General features: G+C 35.1%; 1 protein-coding gene across 1 annotated transcript in view; it reads left to right on the top strand.

Annotated features, from left to right (window-relative positions):
* TAFA2 (TAFA chemokine like family member 2) overlaps positions 1–27,946 on the top strand; it is a 398,436-nt gene that overhangs the window by 353,165 nt on the left and 17,325 nt on the right. The window lies entirely within an intron of this gene.

Genomic DNA, 27,946 nt, shown 5'->3' with positions numbered 1-27,946 from the left:
CAATACTATAAGTAATAACTTTATATTTTGTCAAATTATTTGTGACTAATTTCTTGGCCAAATGCCGGTACACCATTCCAAAATCCACAGAGCACATGATCAGTTAATTAGAATAATTGTATTAAGTTATTAGCATATATAATCCATACTGATTTGTGAAAAACATTCTGGCAATATAAAATTTCCTTATAAGCTATTTATAGCATGAAAATATATTTTTTTCTAACGCTATGAATTTTTAGTCCAACATCAGTCATGAAATTTGCTGAAGGTTTGAAATTCTAAAACAATTAAAAAAAAATAGATCTCTACAACTAAATTTTGTTTTTATTACTTCAGTGGACATAGGAAGCTAACATTTCTGAGAGTCTGTTTTTCTATAAGAGAAGACAAGAAGGCTTGAAAGAAGGAGCTTCTTGAGTGCAAATTATTTATTTCTTTTTTTTAACATCACAAGAAAAAGAGTGCTGGTGAAAATGAACCTACTTAGACATTTTCGACTAAAGGAACATCATGGAATTCCAAATGGCTAGGAAAAAATATGTGCAATTATGAATGTTAATTTGGCTCACAAAACAATCTAGATAAGTTCTGTGAGGCCATAAAGAAGCAAAATTTCGAGGAACTTCTAGTCAAGATGGTGGAGTATGTAAACACTGCACTTACCTCCACCCAATCAAAATACAAACTAGATTACAGAACAACCTGAAGACTGTTGAATGGAAGTTTTATAACTAAGGATAAAGAAGCCCCAATGAGACTGGTAAGAAGGAGGAGATATGGAACGGGCAGGTTCCACACCTATGGTGTGGCAATTAAGAATCAGGAGGGATATCGTAGCTGGGAAGGATGCTCCCCCCGCCTCCCAGGAGCAAGGGGTCCCAGCCCCATTTTGAGCTCCCAGCCTTGGGCACCAGAGTCAGGAAGAGGAGTTCCCATACATCAGGATGTGAAAGTCAGTGGGGATTGCATCCAACTAACAAAGCCTGCTGGAGTCCCAGGCAATACTCGTGAGGGACTTGCACACACACTCACTTGCTCTGGGCTCCAGCACAGTATTAGCCGCTCAAAAAGCACCAGCTTCATGATGGGAAGAACTGAACTGACTAGCTTCAGGGGGACAGCTGGAGGGGCAGCTCTCTCCAGGGATAAAAGCAACAGAAGTCACCATTGCTCCTTTGTTGAGCCATCCTCCAAACTAGCCAGCAAGCAGCAAATATGAGCTGAACTCTTCATTAACCCGGCAAAAAAAAGTTAGAGGTATCACGCTACCTGATATCAAGCTATCCTACAAGGCTATAGTAATTAAAATAGCATGGTACTGGCATAAAAAGACAAACAGATCGATAGAACAGAATAAATCTATGTCTACATGATCAATCTATGACAAAGGAGGTAAGAATATACAGTGGGTAAAGGCAGTGTCTTCAATAAATGATGTTGGGAAAACTGGACAGATGCATGCAAAAGAATGAATGTGGATTACTTTCTCACAACACATACCAATACAAATAAACTCAAGGTGGATTAAAGACTTACATGTAACTCAAACCATATAACTTCTAGAAGAAAATATTGTCAGTAAACTCTTTGACATTACTCTTAGTAGTATTTTTTTTTGGATATGTCTCCCTAGGCAATGGAAACAAAAGAAAAAAAGTAAACAAATGGGACTGTATCAACCTAAAAAGTTTTTGTTCAGTGAATGAAACTATCAACAAAACTAAAAGACAATCTGCTAAAAGAGAGAAGATATTCAGCAATGATTCATTTGATAAGGGGTTAATAGCCAAAATATATAAGAAAGTCATACAATTGAACACCAAACAATCCTATTAAAAAATGGGCAATGGATATGAATACACATCTGTCTAAATGGACATACAGATGGCCAACAGACTCATGAAAAGATGCTCAACGTCACTAATCATCAGGGAAATGCAAACAAAAACCATAAAGAGATACCACTTCACATTGATCAGGATGGCTATCATCAATAAATAAAAATAAAAAGTGTTGGTGAGGATGCGGAGGAAAGGGAACCCTCATGCATTGTTGGTAAGGTTGTAAATGATTTAGCTGATCCCAGCCACAAATGGGATAGTCCAGAAGTTAAGCAGGAATAGGTTACACAGTAACTGAAGAGCTGCTCCCAGCCAAAAGGCATTTATTTGCATTTCTTATGCATGATATGTTGATTTTATCACTGCAAGCAGAGTTGCCCAAAAAATGATTAAAATTTGCAATAACATACACCCTACTTTATAATTGTCTATGTCCAATCTGGGGTGCTCTGGTAACCCTAATGCTAGAAAAAAAGCATGCAGCTAAAAACGACAATGAGGTTTGTGTAGCCTCAGTAGAGATGTGTAGCACCTTCTAGAACTGACTGTGGATCAGGAGCTGGGCGAATTCCTCATTTAAAACTAATCTGGAACTGACATTATTTTTACTAGAGTCAGGAAATATTGTTTTGACCCATTTCCTGTTTGTGTTAACAAGGGGAAAAGGCAATGAATGGAGTCCAGGTAGGGACACCAGTATTTTGCACCTAGACATACAATCTGAAGAGAGGAGGATACAACATTTGTGTCCTCAACCCAATTTCTCACTTTACAGGTGGAATTTAGGACTATCTGTGACATCCTTAACCATCTCTTGTCTTACTTTTAAGAACTTCTAAGTTTAGAAAGAAAAGGAAAGTCGTAAAAGCCTTTTGATTTCAAACTCACTTTCAAAGATAAATAATGAAGAACTTTTCAAAGAGTCATTAATGAAAGAACAAGTCTTTCCAGTGTGAAAGAGCACAATTATATGCTAATTATGTAATACCAAAGTAGCAGCGGGGAAAGGTGCTGTGGAGCGTTGAGAAAAAGGAAACTTTGATACTATTGTTAGAACCTCAGAAAAACAGACTGATTCATTTCTTTTAATGTTTTGATATTCTTTCTCTGTGGAACATCTCCTAACGGAAGTCACATCCTATTGTTAGGATTTGTAGCCTTTGGCCACTGGTATGGGCTTCAAACTGCAGTGGTCACTGCAGCTCTTCTGTCTGATTCTTACCTATGAAAAAGTAAACTTAACTTCATATTATACAAGATTTTATGTTTTCATTAGAAATATCTTCATGAACCATGAATCCTAGGTCTATTGTCTTTCCCTAAGATAAAAAGAACTTTTCTGGGTAAATTTTAACTAACTGAAATTCTTTCACCTTTACTCATTTATTTGACGTGCCTTAAGCAGATAATTTTTAAATGTCTCTTCAAACATAAATGGATTTTAAGGGCATAAAATATTGCATAAAATCACGCAATAAAAATCATAAGATATTAAGAATTTCCTGTGCACAAAAATTATATAATAGTGATGCTCATACTACAATCAAAGCAACAAAAATAAATATGAAAGCATTTAAGTAGCTCTTACTGTGTTTTGGATGCTCTGGTAAGTGCATTACAGGTATTATCTTATTTAATTTCCCCAACCACAGTAGGCACTAACGAGAATACATAGATATGTGGCATGATCCCTGCCCACCAGTATGCCCTTGAGTGGAGCAATGAATAGGGTACAGGTACATTGTTCTCTTCTTTACACCATCGACTGACAACACACATTCGAATCTTTGGTAAATGTAAGTCAAGAGTTACATCGTTATAATAACGGGACGGCATAAGCCTTTATTTCAGTTCCCTCATCTGCCAAAAAAAATAAAAAAAAGAGGATGTTGAACTAGATTCAATTTCAAGTTCCTCCAACCAACATTTATTCCTTGATTCCATGTGCCAAGAATATTTCTAACTTCCTTTTCAGCTAAATTTATATGACACTTATAACTGGCTGGTCTCAGAAGACAGATAAGCATTATGTTTTTAGTCCTTTCCCTGTAAAAGAAATAACGTCTATGATGAATTGCTGATTAAAGCCCAAGCCATCCCCTTCCAGATGTTGCCAGATTTTCTACCAAGACTCAGGACGGTTCTGTTGGTGGGTCTGAATAGTGCCCAGGGGTGCTACTTCAGGCTCAAGGCCAAAGAACATGGCAAGAGGAAAAAAGGTACATTTCCTTATCTTAAAGTGGTGAAAATTTGTGAGAACTGTTTAATTATAGCATTCTCTCTTGCCTTGCAAATTTAATCCCAGACTGAGGTAGTGTCGTTCTTTCTTGACCAGCATTCTTAACAGACACCTTCCCCACTCATTTGTCCTCATCTCACCTCAGGTCAGGTCCTAAATTGCACTCTGGTCCACAGCACAGATGTGATGACCGTTAGGGCCGCGGTTTTCAAATTATATTTTGATGATACCTACAGTAAGATATGTCTTACACTGTGATATAGCGTATATACCATACCCACACTCATATATATTGCACTATAATTAAATTCTTTTTGTTTTCTTTCCTTCTTTTCTGTTTCAATCCAATAAATTTATGTTATGACCTGTCAATATGTTACAACATGAAGTTTGAAAACCACTGCTGCAGGAAGTAGTATTTGATTGCTTCCTGTGTCTGCTCCATGGAAGTGATAGCCACCACTACCTCGAAGGGATATAGACTACTGAATTAGACAGTTTTCAAATCAATTCACCTTTTAGGGTTTAATTTTAAATATTTCAATGTTTGGGGGTAAAAATTTCATAAGATCTTGTAAAATGCAGATTTCATGGAAAAGATTGTGCATACTGTATGTATTCATGAATTTGACAAGTATCTGAGTGTTTATTATTGTCAGGTGCTATCCTAGGTTCTGGAGCACAGCATAGAAAGATAAACACATGAGAGTCCTGCTCTCGTAAGGCCTATATTTTAAGAGGATGTACCGTGTTTCCCCAAAAAGAAGACCTAGCCAGACCATCAGCTCTAATGAGTCCTTTGGAGCAAAAATTAATATAAGACCGGGTATTATATTATATTACACCCAATCTTATTTTAATATATTTTAAAATATATATAATATCATATAATACCGGATCTTATATTAATTATTGTTCCAGAAGACGCATTAGAGCTGATGGTCTGGCTAGGTCTTATTTTTTGGGAAACATGGTATTAGTTTTCTATTGCTGGAATTTTACTGACTTATCACACGTTAATGATTTGATACAATCTCTGATCTGTAGAGCATACATCTAGGCACAGTCGGCTGTTTCTCTGCTTTAGATTTCACATGGCTGAAATCAAGGGGTGTTTTTCACCTTTTCACTACAGGGCTGTGTTTGATTCCGCAGATTCTCGGGGGGAGAATCTGCTTCCAAATTCATTCAGATTATTGGCCAAATTCAGTTATTCGTGAAGGTGCAGATGAGGCTTCTGTTCCTCCAATGGTTGTCATGTGGGAGACTCCCTCACCTCCTTCAACTCCCTCATCACACTGCCTCCTTCATCTTCAAACCAGCCATGGCATATTGAGATTAGTGTTAGTTTGAATAATCAGGGGACAGAAATCTTGGGGGTGCATCTTTAGAATTCTACCTACCAGATGGGGGGAGACAAAAAATAAAATGAATAATTTTATGTGTGATAGTGATAGGTGCCATGGAAATGAAGGCAGGGTAGGCAAAGAGAGCCGAGCAAGGCAGTTTGTGTGTTTGATGGAGTTCCTGATGGAGAAGAGGATGGCCCACAGGGCTATCTGGAGGACAAGCTCTCCAGGTAAAGGGACGAACAAGTACAAAGTACCTGTGATGGAAGCTGCCCGGGGAACATCATATTCAAGGAGTAGCAATGATGGCGAGTATGGCTGGAGTGGAGTGAGCAAAACAAGTGTCAAATTTATGGTTAGGAAGATAATTGGAGGCATATCATGACTGACTTAAACGTTTGTTTTGTGCAAATAGAATGAAGAAGTTGCCACTAGGAGATGCAGAGAACTGTAGGAAGAGCATGTTTTATGTTTTACACTGATACCCACTAATTCTACATCATTTAACTTACTAGAAAATTAAATATGGTATAACACCTTCAATTGGATTTTTATGAAGTATGTGAAAATTTTTTACTATGGTAACAAGAAATGCAGACACTGAGTGAAATTCATATTGGAAAAGATTTAAAATCTCATATGATATGGACATTTGGGGGACAAAAAGCACTTAAAGAACCATATAGTTACTATAAAAAATATTTTATAAAAAGATACAGACAGGAATGAATTATTATATTGAAGGAATTTTTTTCCTGAATTAGAAATTGAGTCCAAAGTTAGGTAGGATAGCAAGCTAGCTGTCCTGGAACTATCATTAATAAAAGTGACATTTTAAACTTTTAGGAGCTGCTTACTTACTTAATAATAATTTAATAGGGCCAGAGTGTCTGCTTTGGTATGTGTTTCGAGATATTAGAAATTCATGCAAAGACTTTTTAAAAAATGTATCATCAGGGCTATATTTCTAAGACTTGGTCTATATTTTTACAATTAAAGTGAGAAATGGACAACATATGAGTGCTTCGAAGTTCCTGTAAGATTTAAATGCTTGTATAGTATTTGAGCCAGGTGTTTATTTGCAGGTGTTACTCTGAGTATTGTGCTTATAATCTTATAATTAATTGTGAATGTTCACACAGTATAATGGAATCTAGTTTGGGCATCATAGAATTTTCGTTAGCAACACTGAAGTATATCTTTAGGCTACTGCTTATATCCTGTGAATTAAGTTGTGAGTGCTATTTCCTTCTTACCTGAGATCTGAGAGAGAAAATTCTGTCAGGGATTTGTTTTTAATGTTGAAGAGCTTGATATTTGTTCAGAAGTAAGTATTCCTGGGAGAGGCAACACTCTCATCTGTTTTTGGTTATCCGGAGTGCCTTAGTGAAAAAGGAATAGTACCTTATTGAACTTGAATAGAAAAAGAGGTTCAAGGAACACAGCAAGTGGGGCTTCTATGCCTCTTCCGTTTTCCATGGTGGGTGACAGCCCTCTAGTTAAAAAATACAGGTAATCTCCCCTGTATACATCCACCTATAGCTCTTTCGCTCCTCACATATTTGCTGTGGAATTTAAATCCCTTAATCAATGAGTTCAGATCCAATTTTATTTTCTTATGTTGGAGAGTGGGGTGAATATAGCTGAGAAATTAAAAAAAAAATTCTCACAAGCTCAGAATTCTAAATGCTGAGATTGTGGAGGAAAACATATGTGGCCCAATTCCCAACTCTCTCTGTGATGAGAGTGAATCCCAGCTCTCTGCTGGGTAAGCGACCTCTGAATACTAAAGAGTTGGTTGTGAATTGTGCCTAATCCGAAGGGCAGAGGTGAGTTTCACTCTATAATGATCATGACCTTACTTAGCTGAGGTACCCAATAAAGTTCTGGAGACCAACTTTGAGTGGGCTAAAAAAAAACTAGGCTTACATATAGGATTTTTTGGATATTTACTTCAGAGAAGAGAAGCAGTAGGAGTGAAAAAAACAATTATACTTTTTCTGTGTGATGACAAGGATTACAATTAAGGCCAAAAATTAAATCTCTTCTCGTCAGCTCTAGATGGTGTTGTTGGATGGGCTACAACCCATCCAGAAATAATAAGTTTCTTATCTCTGGCAGCCATACATTTGAGACTTAAAGGAGGAATAAAAATTCAGAATTAACTAGTTCACTTTACCACACACAAAACAAACAAAAAACTCCAGCTTATGCAAAAGCATGGAAGTGTAGAAGGTCATAGCTTGTTTATAGGGTAACTTCATGTGAGTGACGGGCAATCCCTGAAAGGGGAGTCACGGCCAGCTGAGTTTATATCATGATGGCCCTTTAAATGCCAAGCTAAAAGATTTAGATGTCATTCCCTAAGAAATGGTGAACCATTGAAGAATCTTAAGTAGGAGAGAAGAAGTGTTTCATTTGCATTTTAGAAAGTATATTTGAATATAATGTGTAAATTGCAGGGAATTAAGGGAAGTATAAGATAATAGGACTGAACTCAGATAGGAAACTGATATAGTGTGCTAGGAAGTAGAATCAATAGGGCTTGGTAATTAAACATAAAAAGTGAGTCTAAGAGAAAATCCCAGAAAGAGTCATATATTTCTGGTTTGACCTATTTGGTAGTATTAACTGATTAAGAAATGATGAGGTAGAGATATGATGTGGATAGTTTGATATATAACCCTAGAGATTGAGATAGAAGTTTGAGAATAGTTATCCTCTAGATGGTGTTGAAATAATTAAGAAATGGGCAGAGGACGTGAAAAGATGAAAAGACATTTCTCCAAAGAAGACATACAGATGGCTAACAGACAAATGAAAAGACGCTTAACATCAATAATCAGCAGGGAAATGCAAATAAAATCAACAATGAGATATTATCTCACACCTGTCAGAATACCTATTATCAAAAAGTCAACAAATAACATGTGTTGGTGAGGAGGTGGAGAAAAGAGAACCTTAGTGCACTGTTGGTAGGAATGCAAACTGGGGCCACTCCTATGGAAAACTTATGGAGATTCCTCAAAAAACTGAAAATAGATATACCATTCAACCTAGCAATTCCAATTCTGGGTATTTATCAAAAAAAAATAAGAACACTAATTTGAAAAGATATATGCACCTACGAGTTCTGACACTTAAGTTCACGAACTTGTTGCAATGATGTTGCTAACCTTTTTTGATATCAGAGGGATTATTCATTATGAATTTGTACCAACTGGACAAACAGTTAACCAAGTTTACTATTTGGAAGTGCTGAAAAGGCTGCGTGAAAATAACAGTTAGATGACCTGAACTTTTCACCAACAATTCATGACTCTTGCATCATGACCATGCACAAGCTTACACAGCACTATCTGTGAGGATACTAAACAAATAACTGAATTGGAACACCCTTCCTATACACCTAACCCGGCCCCCAATGACTTCTTTCTTTACCCAAAGATAAAGGAAATATTGAAAGGAAGACATTGTGATGACATTCAGGACATTAAGAGTAATACAAGGATAGCTCTGATGGCCATTTTGGAAAAAGAGTTCCAAAATTGCTTTGCAGGGTGGACTAGGCGCTGGCATTGGTGCATAGCTTCCCAAGTGGAGTACTTTGAAGGTGACCATCGTAATATTGAGCAATGAGGTATGTAGCACTTTTTCTAGGGTGAGTTCGCGAACTTAATTGTCTGACCCTGTATGTTCACTGCAGCATTATTTCCAATAGCCAAGATATGGAAGCAACCTGGATGTCCATGGATAAAGATGTGGTGTATGTATACACGTATCCACACACATACAATGGAATATTATACAGCAATAAAAACGAATGAAATCTTGTCATTGGTACAACATGGATGGACCTAGAGGGCATTATGCTAACTGATATAAGTAAAGCAGAGAAAAACAAATACCATATGGTTTCAGTTATATGTAGAATCTGAAAACAAAACAAAACAAAACAGACTCAGAAACAGAGACCAAAGGGATGGTTACCAGAAGTGAGCGGGTGGGTGAAAAGGGGAAGGAGAATATAGTCAATGATATTGTGATAAGATTACATGGTGACAGATGGTGACAGATGATTACTACAATTAATGGTGTGATCATATTGTAAGGGATAAAAATGTTGAATCACTATATCATACACATGAAACTAATGTAACCAATATAAGACTGTATACCAACTATACATAAATAAAAATTATAACAAAAAAGGTGAAAAAAAACTGATTTTCCTATAAATAAAGAGAAGGGTCTCTAAAAAAGACATGTGTTGAAAGAGGAGTGCATCAAAGACATTTTAGTAGCTACTGTAGAAGAAGGTGACAACTAAGGAACAAGCAGTGTTGACAGAGAGATAGGAAAACCAAGAGAGATCAGAGTCTGAGAGAAAACAGAGTTCCAGGGAGCCAGAGCTGTCAATTGGTACAAAGATAAGGAAACTATGACTCTTTCTGAATGTGATATTTGTAAGAAATACTGGAAGTTCATAATCCGTTAGCTGAATGTTATTTACTCTATCATATTCTTAAAACTTACATCCTAGTTGGATGGTGTCATTGGTAACACACTGTAAACACTGCATCTATGTAAAATAGAATGCAGTGTAAGAAACACTTTAAAAATAAGAATAAATATGGATCCTTTTAGCAGGATTCTGTTTGAGGGAAGTTTGCCCATTTATTTTTTCATTCCCTCTATAACGACAAATTGAAGGTCAGCTATGTGGCTATATGTCCGATAATGTGGTAGGCTTTGGGGATTTTTGAAAAAATGACTCTTTGCTATCTAAGATTTCATAGTTAACTGGATAGAAAGTCAGTAAATCACTACCATGTACAGAAATGTTAGGACAGAAGATTGTACAGGTGCCATGGGGGCAATATTGGCAATTTAATATTGCATAGCCCATAACCATCTTAAAACTCAAAGATAACAGATTTTAATGCCATCCAAAGGCAATTTATTCAATGATTTGTTTCCTTAGTGTATAGTGACCAAACACAGTCAAAATATTATGTCCTGTGATGTCAAGATTGAACTGATGTGTTTTCCACTTTTGCATCTGATATTGTACTACCATAAGAAAACAAATATCCAATAAAATTGTTTCTCAACTAGACTACCTTCCTAATGATGAACTAACTATCCATAGAGAAAAAATCTAACACTGAATGGATTAGACTTAAATCATTTAAAAATTTTCTTCCACTTATAAAATATGAAAGAAGAGAAAAGAGGGGAGGGATGAGGGATTTTGTGTATATGTAACTCTAGGAACATAATTTAAGATTACCACCAGCAAATGAGAATATTGGAACCTTATTACATTGCACATACTTATTAATGCTTTAAGTTTACAGAATACTTTAAAAAATATTTAAGTAATGTATAGTGCAGCCATCCAATTGAAATGAGATCTAAGTTATAAAACTTAAATTGCCCAATTAAAAAAGAAATAAAAATCTTTATAGTTTATACTAAGCCAGGGAATTCCATTTATTAAAATGTTTAATATTGAATGTATTAAAGATGAGAGTTATTTAGCTGTTAAATGCACCTTTAGCTCCTGTGGTTCAGCATTACTGTTTTGCTCCTATTAAGTAGCAGAGTTGGCTTCCTATGATTTACGGTAGGATTAGTCCAAAGTCAATAAGGGCTGTCCTGCTTACTGTTGGCTATTTACCTTTACCTTTTACTGCTTATTCTCTGCTCATGGCAAACATATTTTACCTTTCATCTCCTATTCTGTTCCCAGTACATTTACAAGAAAAGTAGGAGTGAGAGACAGAGACACAGACTAGGTAATACCAGGCAGTGCAAATTCATTTTCAAAGGTTGCTTGCAAATAATTGAATGCAATCTCTGCATTGCAACTTTAAAACTTCCTATCCTTGAAAGGGCTATTTGAGTAATTATGGAGAGAGTTGATTTGGTCAGCCTGTTTCTAGGTTTCATATACTGAGATGCTTTAATTCTATTTTGAAAGAAATAAAATTGAATATTCTCAACAGACACTTTGGCTGACAGTCAGAAAAATTTAAACAGGTATCATGATGGAAATCTCAACCTCCAACTTCAATTACAACATATGATCAATTTGTGAGACAAGTCAAATGTCTGGCCAGACACTCAACCATTGTTTGAGATTAAACTTCACAAATGAAGTCAACTTGTTGAGAGTGCCCCTGCATATATAATAAAGATGTGAACTATCTGCTTCCACATGATAACTTTGAGAATTTCTTTCTTGCATCAGTTGTAAGGAAATTCCCTTTTGAATAAAGTTTATGATGAAAGCTGTTAACTGTAACTTGACAAATTTATATTTCACCTATGCTATGATCAAAGGAGACCTATTCAGTGAAACTGTATCACATCACTATGTGATACCAAAGGTGAAGATAAATATTCATAATATGAAAGAAAAGCGTTTCCATCAGAGGACTAAAAAAAAAATCTCGCGTATTTTCAGTGATACTAGTGACCTCTCACTCAGGGTAGAAGTATTTTTGGTAGTACCAGTAACCTCTCACTCAGGGTTTAGCCTTTCTGAGGTTACTGAAATTACAGAAAGATGGAATCATTATCAGGCTGGATCAGGTTCAGTGTTAATTCTCCGTTTCACCCAGCATGGCCACTTATTCTTACTGCAACGATGTTAAGTCTGCCCAGCTTGTCAAGGTCCCATAGGCCTCGTCAACCTAATAGCATCCTCCCATTTCTTCTGCGCTGTAGTTCCCTCAGCCTCATCCCCGCAAATGTACACCAATTCCATCTCATAATGAAAGTTTACATAGCATGCTCAGCTCTTCCACAGTACCGCGAGGTAGAAAGAAGATGGAATATTAGAGAGGATGGAATGTTAAAGAGGATGGAATATAACCCTGTGCTTATACATAATTAGCTGTACGTCACTCAAGTTGAGTCCTGATGATTTGTGGACAATTTCTTTTTTCTTCACATATCTTCACATATCTTCACCTATCTTCACCGTTTGTGATTTCACATATCTTTTGGTTTGGACTAGGCATATTGGATTCCCCTGAGAAACTCCCTTCTTTGCTCTTTTTATCTAGTGGGAGCTCCCACTAAATGGGAGCTCCATAAACCAGTCCTGAAGACTTATCCCTGTTGAAAATGCAGATACCAACTACCTCTTTATCGGTTTTACAAGAGGAATGGTCACACTGACAGAATGTCTCTTTCAAGCTCAACTAGAACAAAGTTCAAGAAGTATTGCAGCTGTTGCTCAATTATGAAATAACCTTGTTTAGTCACAGAGAAAGTATAGGGATTGGATGTTCAGAAAGTCAAGGGCAAGGTTTTCCTTGGTGTGATGTGTTATCTTGGCGGGGCCATGTGTCTGAATATTCCATCAAACATTACTCTGGACTTTTCTATGAAGGTGCTGTTTAGACGAGATTTACATTTAAATCTCTGGGCTTTGAGTAAAGCAGGTTGACTTTCATAATGTGGGTGGGCTTTAGCCTGCTAGTTGAAGTCCTGAAAAGGAAAAAGGCTGAACTCTCCTATCCTATCGGTTCTATTTCTCTGAAGAATCCTGACTACTGAACTTGGATATTTTGATATTTTTAACATTATCTAAAAACAGAAGATCCAGATAGCAATAGTAATTATTTTGATAATACAAACAGCTTTGTTTAGCTGAATGACAACTTTTGCCAGATACTGTGCTATATGATCTAAACAAAATATTTCTAAGAGTTATTATAATTGGCATTTTAAGTCCTATTATTCCATAGTACAGATGAGAAAAAGAGTCTCAAAGAGATTAAGTAACTTTCCCAAAGGTACATAATTAGTAAGTGGCAGAGGTCAAAAACAGGTCTGTCTGATTCCAGAGTTTATACTCTTTTCAGTTAAATATATTGTTTCTTAAAAAGTGTAAAAACTCTAAGTGCCATGTAACCATTACAACATAAATATATCTTCCCCAATATTTTCTCAGAAAGTTCTAAGATGGACATAACCATCATGTGTCCTTCTAATGTTATGATTGCACATGTATTATTCTTAGAAGTACTGTGAATATTCAAAACTGTGTGTGTATATAACTTTCCATATATAATTATAAAGGTCAAAAAACTTCATCCACCAATAGGAGCCAAGGTATTTCTAGAGTTAGAAACCAGACAAAAGACTGATTGTACAGGAGGGGTCCAAGATGGTGGTAAAGGAAGACGCTGGTCTCACCTCCTCCAAAGGACACACTAAATATGCACCTATATATAAAGTCATTCATCCAGAAGAACAACTAAGGACTGATTGAACAGCTTGTGCACAACAAATGAGAGAGGGACCACATAGAGAAGGGTAGGAGAGATGTAGATGCAGTAACCATGGGAACCACACCCCAACAGGGTGACCTGCAGTAGGGAGGGCTATCACTGAGAGGCCTGTATGGGCAGACACCTGCTCTAGGGCACAGTGATAAAACAACAATTTAAAAGGCACGTAGACTATATGTGAAAAAAATTCCCTTTACTAACCCCAGGATCCTGCCAAACAGGAGGGGAATCTCTCTGATGTTTTGGTGAGTGCCATTTTTAATTGCCACTAAACCAGTTTTACAAGTATTGTTAAAGGGGCTTCTTTAAGCAGAAGAAAAAAGGTCATACTCAGAAATTTAAAAAATATATGAAAGAAAAAAATCTCATGGGTAGAGGCAAATATACGGAAAAGGCATTGGATCAGTCACTTAAATATTTAGTATGGAGGTTAAAAGACAAAAGTAGCAAAATCAAATATAAATAAAATATACAGGTAGGGAACACACAAAACAAAAATCTAAAATATGACATCAAAAACAAAGTGCATATGTGGGTGTAAACATGTACAGTTTTAGAATGCATTCAAACTTAAATGCCTGCTATATGTCAGCTCAAAATATACTGCTATATGTATATAGGTCAATATTTATGAACCTCATGTCAACCACAAAACAAAAACCTAGAAAAGACATGCAAAAAATGAGAGAAAGGAACACAATCAAAACACTAATAGAAAACAGGAAACCAAAAGGGAAGAAACCAAGAGAAGGAGAAAGGAAGAACTATAAAAACAACCAAAAAATTAATAAAATGGCCATAAGTACATACCCATTAATAATTATTTTAAATGTAAATGCACTAAATGCTCTAATCAAAAGACAGGGTAGCTGAATGGATAAAAACAACCATGATGCCTATAAGATTCACTTCAGATCGAAGGCACATAGAGATTGAAAGTGAAGAGATGGAAAAGGTATTTCATGCAAATAGAAATGAAAAGAAAGGTGGGGTAGCAATACTCATATCAGACAAAATAGACTTTAAAACATAGATTGTAAAAAGAGACAAAGAAGGGCATTACATAATAATAAAGGGGTAAATTCAAGAAGAGAATATAACATTCATAAATATTTACATACCCAATATAGGAGCACTAAATATATTAAGAAGTCAAAAAAGAAAATTCGAAAAATCTTTAGACAAATGAAAATGAAAGTACAACTCTGCAAAATCTATGGGATGCACCAAAAGCTGTTCTAAGAGGGAAGTTCATAGCAGTACAGGCCTACCTCAAGAAACAAGAAAAATTGTAATCTAATTTCACACCTAAAGAAACTAAAAAAAGACTAAACATAACCCAAACTTTGTATAAGAAGGGAAATAATAAAATTCAGAGAAGAAATAAATGAAATAGATATTTTAAGAAGTGGAAAAATTCAATGAAACAAGAACTGGTTCTTTGAAATATAAACAGAATTGACTGATCCCTAGCCTGACTCATCAAGAAAAGAAAAAAAAAAAAAAAAGAGGACCCAAATAAATAAAACCATAATCGAAAAGGAGAAGTTATAACTGGCACAACAATGTACAAAAGAATACTGTGAACAAGTATACGTCAACAAATTGAACAACCTGAAAGAAATAGATAAATTTCTAGAAGCATAACATTCTAAAACTTAACCAGGAACAAACTCCCAACAAACAAAAGTCCAGTACCAGATAGCTTCACAGGTGAATTCTACCAAACATTAAAAAAAGTAATAAATCAAGTTTTTTGGAGTGACGATTGTCAGCAAAGTTACATAGATTTAAGGTGTACAATTCTGTATACATCATCTATATATCACATTGTGTGTTCACCACCTAGAGTCAGTTCTCTTTCCATCACTATATATTTGATCCCCTTTACCCTTATTTAATATCTATCATTCTCAAACTATTCCAAAAATTTCAAGAGAAAAGAAGACTTCCATACTCATTCCACAAAGCCAGCATTACCAAAATACTAAAGCCAGGTGATGACACTACAGAAAAAAGAAATTACAGTCCAATATCCTTGATAAACATAGAAGCAAAATCCTCAATAAAGTATTAGCAAACATGCTACTATATGTAGAAAACCCTAAAGAGTCCACCAAAAAATTATTAGAATAAATAAATTCAATAATGTTGCAGGACACAAAATTAATATTCAGAAAGGTATTGCATTTCTGTACACTAATAATGAAATATCAGAAAGAGAAATTAAGAAAACAATCCTATTTACAATTACATCAAGGAGAATAAAATACCTAAGAATGAATTTAACCAAAGAGGTAAAAGACCTGTACTCTGAAAACTATAAGGCAATGATGAAAGAAATTGAAGAAAATACAAATAAATGGAAGGATATATCATGCTCATGTATTGGAATGATTAATATCGTTAAAATGTCCATACTACCCAAAGCAATCTACAGATTTAATGCAATGCGTGTAAAAGTACCAATGGCATTTTTTTCACAGAAGCAAAATAGATTACACTAAAATATATATGGAAACACAAAAGACCCCAAATTGCTAAAGCAATCTTCAGAAAGAACAAAGTTGGAGGTATCATGTTCCCAATTTCAAGCTATAGTATGAAGCTATTGTAATCAAAACAATATGGTACTGGCATAAAAATAGACACATAGATCAATGGAACAGAATGGAAAGCTCAAAAATAAACCCAGTTATGTGATCAATTTATTTATGATAAGAGAGGCAAGAATAAACAATGGGGAAATGACAGTCTCTTCAATAAAGGACGTTGAGGAAAATGCATAGATACATGCAAAAATAAAATCTGGACCACTTTTTTACACCATGTACAAGAATAAACTCATAATGGATTAAAGACTTAAATGTAAGACCTAAAACCATAAAACTCCAAGGAGGAAACACAGTCAGTAAACTCTATTACATCGCTTTTAGCGATTTTTTTTTTTTTGATGTATCTTCCCTGACAAGGGTAAAAAAAAAAAAAAAATAGACAAAAGAGACTACATCATACTAAAAATTTTTGCACAGCAAGGGAAACCATGAAGAACATGAAATGACAACCAATGGAATAGGAGAAAATTCTGTAAATGACATATCATATAAGGAGTTATTATCCAAAATTAATATAAAGAACTCACACAACTCAACATCCTAAAAGTAAATTGATTAAAAAATGGGCAGAGGAACTGAACAGACATTCCTTGAAAGAATACATACAAACGGCTGACAGACATATGAACAGATTTTCAATATCACTAATTATCCGGGAAATACAAATAAAAACCACAATGAACTATCTCCTCATACCTGTCAGAATATCTATTATCAAAAAGTCGACAAATAACAAGTGTTGACAAGGATGTGGAGAAATGGGAACCCTCGTGTACTGCTGGTTGGTTGGCCTGTAAATTGGTGCAGCCACTATGAAAACAGTATGGAGTTTCCTCAAAAAATTAAAACAAAAACAAAACAACAACAACAATAACAACAACAACAAAACAACTACTATAAGACCCAGCAATTCCAGTTCTGGGCATTTATCCAAAGAAAATGAAAATGCTAATTCAAAAAGATATACTTGTATGCACCCCTCTGTTCACTGCAGCATTATTTCCAATAGCCACGATATGGAAGCAACATCAATAGATGAATGGATAAAGAATATGTATATATACAGTGGAATATTATTCAGTCATAAAAAATATAATCTTGCCATTTGCGACAATATGGATGGATATATAGAACATATTATGCTAAGTGAAGTACAACAAATACTGCATGATTTCACTGATACATGGACTCTAAACACAAAACAAAACAAATGAACAAAACAAAAACAGACTCATAGATACAGAAAACTAACTGATGTTTGCCAGAGAGATAAGGGTGGGGCAATGAGTGAAAGGTGAAGGAGAGTAAGAGGTACCATCATGCAGTATAAAATTAGTCACAGGGATGTAATGTAAAGCACAGGGAACATTGTTGTTAATACTGCAATAACTTTGTATGGTGATAGTTGGTTATTAGACTTATTGTCACGATCACATCGTAAGGTATATAAATGTAGAATCATTATGTGGTACACCTGAAACTAATATGATATTGTATGTAAACTATACTTTAACAAAAAAGGACTGGTAACAGTTTCCACAAGATATTGTGAGGAACTGGCAGCTTTCATTGGAGAAAGAATACTATCCATCAATATACATCCATTATACCCATCCATAGGGAAGTACTTTTTGTAATAAGATGAAAACAAGGGAAAAAGTATTATGTATATGATAAGGCAAGGTGCTCTCGAACCAGGCATAGGCGTTCAGTTATACCCTGTGGCACAAATATTTGAGCAAAGAGAGAATCTCTAAAGAGTAGAAGTGCACTGTAAGTCCCTTAAATAATTTTTTTCTCTAGGATCTTCAATTGCTAACTGTTATGCTTAGTGGAAGTTCTGTACAATATTTACCTAAAATTGTAATTCAGTGACTCCGTTGTAGGCACCCAGATAATAATCCCTTGTAATCAGGCTTCTGAGTTAAGCATACTGATTTGGAATTTCTGTGAATTCTAGAATTTTCCTATGCTGTTTATAGACTAAGATTTTAGTTACTGTACTTAATTTTGATGATGTTCTGACACAGAGTAAACATATTTTTCAGTTACTAAAATAATATTGAATACCTACTATATTTCAGGTTCTGTGCTAAACGCTGCTGATACATATATATGTGAGCAATACAGTCTTTGCCCAGGAGAAGTTCCCATTCATGATCTAATGGGATGGACTCTACATTAGTCAGACTGGATTAAACAGAAAAAACAAAACAAAACATAAAGCAAGAAAAGCGATCTTCTAATCTCAGTAGTTCAAAATAACGAAGGTTTATGTCTTACTCAGGCTATATCACCATCATGGGTGGCCTTGGAGTGTCACTTCTGGGTCTTCCTCATTCTAGAACCAAGGCAGCAGTGCAGATATGATTTGGTATATTGTTTTTTGCCATAATAAAGAGAAAGATAATTCTCAAGGGTTTTATACTAACACTTATATGATCAGCCCTAAAGCAACAAATATGACCATAATTCTTAGACAAAACTCTTATGGACACACTCACCCAACTGCAAGGGATTCCAAAAGTGGAATCTTTTTATGTGCCTAGGGGATGTTTTTCATGTGTGCATATTTGGAAGTATACGTAGGAATGCTGAAGTTTTTTGTTTTATTTTGTTTTTTCTCTGTCAATGGATATGGTAGAACAAAATCATATCTGAATCATTAATTTGCTAAACATTTATTAAATATGTATTCAATGCCAGTCACTGGGTCAGGAACTGGATACCCACAGATAAATATAATCATAATCTTCCTGCTGAATGGAGATACCACTTCAGATTACACATTTTCTTGTCCCATCTATGGAAGTTTTGGCATAAGTTTTCTGACCCACCTATTCAGGTTGCATATCTCTTATATCTATGGGATACCGTAATAGTTTCGAAAGGGCAATCTTTTGAGAATATATGTAAGGAATGCAAGTAATTAAAAAGTTGTCATCCAAAACCATCTATGCCTAAAGGATATTTTTTATTAAAAACAAAACAAAACACAAAAAGCCTATTATTGTACCAAAGAAAATATTCTCATTCTTTAATCATACTATATACAACAGAGCTAAGAGCTACAGTCATAAACCACAACAACAACAACGAAAAAAAATTTTTGAGCTCTATGCATAGCTATTTAGCCCAATATGTAACCAAGGAATTCTTGTTCCTTGGGAGGGGAGTAATAATCTATGTTTAATTTAACTGGACTTTTCCATGGGGAAAAAACAAAAACCTAAATTGCTGAAGACTGATGGCTCCAGGAGTTCTATTAGCTTTTCCTTAATCATTCTCAGTGGGTACATTGCCAGGAGCATCCACCCATCCATCATCCATCCATCCATCCATCCATCCATCCATCCATCCATCCATCCATCCATCACAATAGGTCCCATTTGCCTCAATCAGAAATGGCTGCTGTTTCTTTTGAGAATGTCTTCAAAGATGGTATAATGATCAAGAAACCAGTCTCTGAATTCAGGTTACTTGGGATCACATCCTGACTGTACCACTTACTTCCTGGTGGCCTTCAGCAAGTTATTTTACATCTATGCTCTTCAGTTTGCCCATTTGTGAGATTGGGACAATAATATATATACCACACAGTTTCCTTATATGGATTAAATGAGTTAATATTTGTAAAGTACTTAAAACAGTTCCTGGCCACGTACAAGGGCTAGATGTCCTTGTGAAGTAAAATACAAAAATCAAGCAAGTTGTTAAATAGGCTCATAAAATGGGCCAGGGGTCCCATAGCGCAAGCATGAACATTATTATTCCACAGTAGTCAGACTTGTTAAATAAACACTAATGTAGAGATATCTCAAGACTTCCTTTACTGCCTCCATTCATGTTTAAATGAGGCCTTTAAAGAGAAAGCACAAATACTTTGAAGATTGTTCTGTCTTCAACTATTCCCTTTTGGATTCACTACGAGAAATTCATCCTAGACAGAAACCACAGAGAAGGAATAAGTGGATTTTCGTGCCTGTAACGGTCACAGGAACTGGGTCATTCCAGTTACCTGTCACAGATGGGCTAGATAGGAACTGTTGTATTAGTCAACTGTAAAAGCATTTTCCCCAAGTTTATACTGCAGGAGCAGACAGTTTTTCCTTTACAGCCACCAGACACTGGCTGTTCAGCAACATCTCTTGAGGACTTATCCGAGCTACAAAGCGAAGGAGGGAAGTTGTTTTTTTTTTTTTTTTTAACCTGACCACTGCAATTGTTGACATTTACTCAACTGGTATTTCTTTACCTAATGATACAATTCAAAGACAGCCTCAGAAAGACAGCCTATTCCTTTATGATTACAATGTTCTGGTAATTTGGAAGGGAAAGATGGTCTACATACTAGGTTTGTGGTTTTTTTTTGTGTGTTTTTTTTTTAAGTTTTTTGTAATTGTTTGCCTGTAGCAATTTAAGATGAGGTTAGCTTGGAGCAGTTTGTGCAGCAGTAAAGGACTGTTTTATTGAATGCTGAGCTACCCTGGCCCATTTTGCTATTACTAATACAACGTTAATGTTCTTACTAAATCACAAAAAGCACCATGCTGAAAGTGTTTATAGATATTCAGCAATTAGCAGAGGCCAATAATTTCTATTTATGAAATAACAAATAAAACCTAAATGATTTTTTTAATCTCAGTACATTTCAAAGAAAATGTATTATATTTAAGTCTTTGCTTATAGAAGATTTAAAAAACCCAAAGTCTGTATTAGACCTTATGTGCATAACGTACCTTCTGTATAATTTATTCTGATTCTAGTAAAATCTTTGAAAATAAAGACGACTTTGCATGAAATGAATACATTTGGAAAGGACAATCATAGTATCAAAGAGCCAGAAATACATTCATACTAAATGCCTTATATAATTAGAGGTAATATTTTATAATAACAGTGGAATACTGAGAATAATCTTAAGTAGATCAACTTATGTTTTTGGAAGTATTCATTTCAAAATACTGTTTGAAAGTGTTTAAGAGTTGCCATTTATTGTATTCTCGCTACACACATTATTGCATTGACGCTTCACAGTAGTATGATGAGATAGGGGTTGTTTACATGGATAAGGAAGAAATCAGAGTTTTTTGTAGTGAAATAACAGGGCCCCATAGTTAAACGGCCAAGTCAGAATAAGCTATTGGCTGGATGATGTTCTTAACTCTATGCTCTTAACCATTATAATTATTGCCTGCCTCACTCTCTGCAAATCTTAAATTCATCACTTTATTCATCATCATCATTAGTAGATGAACACTGAGTGTATACAGGATACATTACCTCTTAGCCAACTTTTAATTATTCATGGTAAAGAAAAGTTATAGGGGAAGGAAATTGAAATTCACAGGTAACTTTCATTTTTCAATTTTAGACAAAATTGGGAAAATTCCATTATATTAGAATTTTTCATTATAATAAAAAAAAATCCAGTAAATGAACTCTATACTTGAGAGCATTAGTTTTTGAGAATAGATCTAGATTTTGTAAGAAGCCTATTTGATCTCTTTGTTATTACAAATCTTTTATCTCAAAGGTAATAGTGTGTCCATGCCTTTAATTTGATTCTCAGAGTTCATGACCTAGGTTTACAACACTCACTGATAATATTATTCTCAGTCTTTCACATTACAGCGTCCATGTCTCATCTGTATGATGGTAAAGTTGAGGAAATTACTACAGAACTATATCAAGGAACCTTTCCTCAAAAATTTATTAGCAACTTAATGTGATTTAATGCGTTTCAGAAATGTTTTATGCTTCAAGGAATGCTCATTTTTGCCTATCACAGTAGTTGAAGTTCTTGTATTAGAGAATCATTCAATCATTCATAGCTTGAAGAGTTCAACATTTAGAAACTAATTTACTAAAATTTAAATTTTCACAATAAGGGTAACTACTCTATGTGGGTGATGATAAAATTTATTGTCCGTACTAGGACATACTTCCAGGATAAAACCAACAGGAAATCAGGATATTATGTGTAAATCAGGATTTTCCTAGGCAAAACAGGTAATATAGTTACTCCCGATCTGAGTAGCTACTAACTGACTTATTTTATGAGCATTAGATGAAAGTAAGTTTGGAGCAAAGACTGTCTAAACTTGGTTGTAATACAGAGGTACTATGGAGGTAGAAAACCAAAGATAAATTTCAAATATTGCATACATTTGGTGAATGACTAATCAACACCAAGTTCATCAGTAAAACTGAACCCACATAACTTGACTTTCACTTCTGATAATGGATATTTCATCATTTCATCAAAATATCCCCTCTTCTACCTCTCCACCTATAAGAGACTGAAGAGTTTAACAAAAGATAAGATGGTGTACTTGGAGGTATTGAAAAGCCAACAAGAAAGTGAAGAGTTTCTGCTCCAGGATGTAGGGGAGGGTGAAGACCAAGAGAGATTGGTTCCATTTGGGGAGTTCCTTAACCCATAGGGGCAATTGTCAATGTTAGAGGGAGCACAAAAGAAGGCAAGAGAAGAAATTGAAAAAGAAATCTAGAACAAGTTGAGTAGATAGAAAGTATTGGTAGATTTTAACTCAAATTTATCAGTGGTTATATCAAATGCAAATGGCCTAACTGGTCTAAAAGGAAAATACAAAGATTGTCAATCTGGGTGAAAAGATCAAAGCACAAGTATCTACTGTTTATCTAAACTATAAGAATAAAGAAAAACTGAACATAAAAATGATAGAAAAGATACACTTTGAAAACACTAACCTAAAGAAAGCTAATATAGTGATATTAATACTAACAAAAGATTTATAGCAAAAATTATTGCTAAGGAGGAACATTTCCTCATGATAAAAAGTTTAATTCCTCAGGATGAAACCACACAATAAATGACCTTCTGCTTCTATTACTGCTTGTATACTACTTCCATTTTTACTAGAATTAGTAAACACTGGTATAAGTCATATTAAGTTATCACTATGGTCAAGCAGTATTAAAGCATTATCCACATACTAGTTCACTTAATGCTCACAATTACTCCACAGATGAGAGACAGGCTTGAGCATCTTCATTTTACACATGAGGAGATTGAGAAATGAACAAGTTGCCCCAAGATACACAGCTAATAAGCAACAGAGCTAGAATCAAACCCAGGCAGTCTAGCCTCCAAGTTATGAGAATAAATATTTGAGTAGGAAAAGCCTAAATAGACCAAATATTTGGTTCCCCCTCTGATACATATTTTAAACCAGTTTGCCGTGGATAGGGTAGCACCTAAGATATGCTTTTCCCGCTGTTTCAAATAGAACTTTCTTTTTTTCCATCTCTTCCTTTCAGAATCCCCTAAGAGTGGAGATACAGCATTTTTTTTTTCATGATTGAACTTACATATCTCTTGAACTTCATTATCCCAAGAACAGCTGAAGAGTGTGGGGAGAGGATATCCCATTAAAACATTTCTCATCAGACAGGAAAAGCTCAAAGCTATAATGGAGGGAAAGCTATAATGGAGGGATGAGTGGCCTAGAATGGTTTTGTATATTAGGGGATGTCTCCATCTAGCTAGATTATAAGTAAATATAAAGTCACGCATTCAGGAGTTCTTTGTCACCAGTCAGCTGAAAACATTTGCCAGGGAAAACTTCTGTTGCTTCCCATATACAAACACACACTTGCTCATTACCCTTTCCTTTGCTGAAACTTTTGCTATTTTTCATTGTCTGAACAGAAAGAATAGTGGCTTCCAGAAGTCACTGTGTTCTCTCTTATCCATTCAGGCTCCCTCCAGTTCCAGCTGTTAGGAATGAGGGTAAGAAGCCAGGTCTGTTTCCGGTCACTACAATGTAGTTGTCTTCTGTGTGCCTTCACCTCAAGGACCATATTTGCTTTTGCCCATCGTTTATCCTCAATAAGTAAAATAGCAAAAATCACATTGGTTGAATAAAAAAAGAAACAGATGAATGATCAAACCTTTGTGACCTCATTTTCTATTACTGTCCCTCTTGCTTATTCCACTGCCCCTACACTGCCCCCCTTACTTTTTGGTCTCGGGTCATTTGCACCTGCCATTCCCTCTGCGTGAAATTCTCTTCCTCCAGCTATCAGCTTGGTTGGCTCTTACCTCTTGTATGCTTTATGGAAGTCTCATTTTCTCAGCAAGTCTACCCTGTCTATACTAATAAATTATCCATCTCTGCCTCAAAAATCCCTCTCTTCTTCCTCGTGACTTTTTTTCTTAGCATGGCCTAACAAACTTTAAAATTTTACTTATTGTGTCTTTTGTCTGTCTGCCTCTCTAGATTGTCAGTTTCTCAGGAGCAGTGATTTTGTCCTTTTTTCCCCACACCTAAGACAGTGCCTGACACTACGTGCTCAACAAATATTAGTCAAACAAATAAATGGAAAAAACAGATATGCAGGACCTGTTTCACTAGGTTTGAAGCCCCAGAGTAAGGATCTCTGTCCCCAAACTATCACCGACCGCTTATATGCATCTTTGAGAAGTTTCACTTAATTTATCAGAGCTTCAGTTTTGTTTTTGTTTTTAACTGTAAACTGGGGGTAACAGTAATTACGAGCAAAGATGACTCACAGTAAATAGCAAATGGGGACAATCTCCCAGAATAATTCTGAGAGTTACAAGAGAAAATGAATGTGCACTTAGTGGGCTACAGATGCCAGCAACTAAGATCTGAGAGATGGAAGCAAAGGGAGGGTGAGGAGTGTTCCAGTTTTCCCCAAGGAACAGAGAATCAACCGTCTTTGATATTCTAGTCTGGACTAGAAAATGCAGTCTGCTGCATTTTGTTAAGCAAAAATTAACTTCTCTTTGCCTTCTAAAATACCAGCCTCTATATTTGGAATAATAAAAAAAATAGGGTTGGGGGCAATCTGGCAAACTGAACTTAAATATAGAGTGTATAATTAGAGTATGAGATTGCGTGCACAATATTATTTTGGGGGTGTCAATCAGTCATTGTAGTATTTGTTTATTTTATTCCATTATAAGAATGTGATATTTCATTTGACATACCTGATGTCAAGTGGGTATGTAATAGTTAGGTGTAGGATAATTGTCACCCCGGAATGTTTCATGAGAAAATTTTCCCGACAGTGTTAAGCAGCAGTATGAAAATTACTCAAGAGAGAAGAAGTACATTTTTTTAAAATTAGGATAATTTCTATGTGAAATATTAACTGTAATGAATATGCCAGAATCAATCTTGATGTATCTATTTGGACATTTTCCACATCCCAAGTGGTTAGTCTAATATGCATTAAAGCATCGCAGATTGCTCTTACCTTCTTGCATTATTATTTTCATGAATTAATTTTGTTTTAAAAATCAAACCTTTTCCAAATGAGAATAAATTTAAATATCCAAGGTGTGAATTTGAAGCGGATGTCAGGACCCACACATGTCAATAATTTCAAATTCTGAAACTACATAATCAAGGGAATAATCCTAAAAAAATTAAAAATGGAGGCCCTGACCTTTTGGGTTACTTAATCATTCCCCTCGCCATTCACAGGGAATCCAAATCGTAGCGCTTATTTTCTTTCTTCTGAAATTAATTATCACTTTCCCCTTATGTTCATTCAGTCATTCATTAATCTGTTCATTTATGCATCTGTCCACCCATCCATCTACTGTTTCAATCTTTCATTTAATAAATATTAGGCATCACTTATGCGCCTAGAATGCTGCTTAGCACTAAGGAAACAAAATATATGCTAATGTTCTTTTTTTCTAATACATCATAGTTTAGTGGGAGAAACAAACAGATTAATAATCGTAATATGATGAGATATGACTTACAATGGAAATATGGACAAAGTGCTGACCAGATGAATGACGGAGGTTCATGAAATATGAAGTGGTAACATTTCTTCTGAAGTAGGAAAGAAGAGTATTTCAGGCAAAGGTGAAATGTGCACAAAGATAAGGAGATATGAATGGGTATATCAAGTCCTACTAGTATTAAATAGTTAGGGATGGCTGGAGTTGTGCCTGTGTGTCTCCGAGGTGCTTTGGGAAGATGGAGAGATGAAGCTGGGTGGTGGGTTGTGGTCTCATCGTGAAGGACCTTTTATATCACCAGCAGGAATTTATATTTTGTTCTGCAACAGGACATTATTATAGATTTTTCTTTTCATGATGATGGTGACAAAGAGGAAGAGGACTGCAAGGGACAAGAAAAATCAGGGAGGCAATTTAGGAGTTTTTGGAACTGTACAGACCAGACGGAATAAAGGCCTGGATTAAGATAGTGACAGTGGGGCAGAGTTGGGAGCAGATTAAAAAGATGACTAGGGTCTAGAAACTGATTAGAGATAAGACACGGAGAAATTTTATGTTAGCATTCTAAGAAAACTCACTGGGGAAATGTGAAATTAAACACAAAGACTTTACACGTTTTTGAACAATGTAAAGAAAATGGAGGACTAGAAATGTTAAGTGGTATGTTTCTCCGTCTTCTCCTTGCTTTTTCTAAAGGATATGAAGCTCCTCTACATTTTCCCACCTTCATCCTTTGCCTTCAGTCACGTGTCTCCATGAAAAGTCATGACACTGACCCATGTTATAACTATGTTGCCTCTGATATATATGGATAAAGTCAAGTAAATACGGTGATTAGAATTCGAAAGTTCTGTTCTTCCTCAGACCATCATTTTAATCTTACATTTTAGGCAAAGGTTAGCAGTAATAGGGTAAAGGGATCTGTTCTTATTTTTGAAAGTCTCAAGTTTTTTTCAAAATTGTGAAATAGCTTTTTATATTATGACATGATTAGTTATTTTTTTCTCCTATTAGTTTTAACTATCTCAAATTTATGCAGGAAATATTTTATTTTACTTTTGACTCATATTACTAAAACCCTCTTTTACCTGATTCTAAATTACTAGCCCCTCTTTCATATTATTATTATTATTATTATTATTATTATTATTATTCACGTTATACTCTCAAATATTAAACTATTCAAATATTTGAAATTGAAATAATACATGTTTTATATTTCTGGAATACTTTTTGAAAGAGAAATTATAAAGAAAACTTTTGAAAGTCTATCTGTAGCTATAAAATATCATAAATTACAACTGAAAAATGTCATGGATCCCATTCAGACTGTTCATGAGGAATACACAATTGATGAGTAGAAATCAACAAAGCTGGCTTGAGATGAGAATGCCCATGGATGGCTAGACCCAGTCATTGATTAAATGACTTGCCCCATTTATCAGCATTAGAGTATGCTTTACCAAATTACAAATTACTATAGACTATGGAATATATTACTATATTACTATAGATGTTCAGGCAAGACTATCAATGGTTAAAGATTGTTAAGTATTAAATCTTTGAATTCTAATTGAATATTACTACATAATCTTCTTTCTATAATTCTTTTACCCTTTTATGTTAAAATGATTGTCTGATGGTTTCTATGTACTTCTCCCCTTGAGTTTAATGAACTCTTTTCTTAAGTTTGTGCAGAATACTTCCCAAAAATATCCATGAGAAATGCTTATTATCCTTGTATCAATTTCCTATAAAAGCTGTTTATTTTAGGTCTCTTTTATGGGTATCTGTTTCTCTGAAATAAAAATGTTCTAAGAGTTT

This window comes from Rhinolophus ferrumequinum, chromosome 10 (assembly GCF_004115265.2).
Source record: "Rhinolophus ferrumequinum isolate MPI-CBG mRhiFer1 chromosome 10, mRhiFer1_v1.p, whole genome shotgun sequence".
NCBI lineage: Eukaryota > Metazoa > Chordata > Mammalia > Chiroptera > Rhinolophidae > Rhinolophus > Rhinolophus ferrumequinum.
This window is presented reverse-complemented; position numbering and strand designations above follow the sequence as displayed.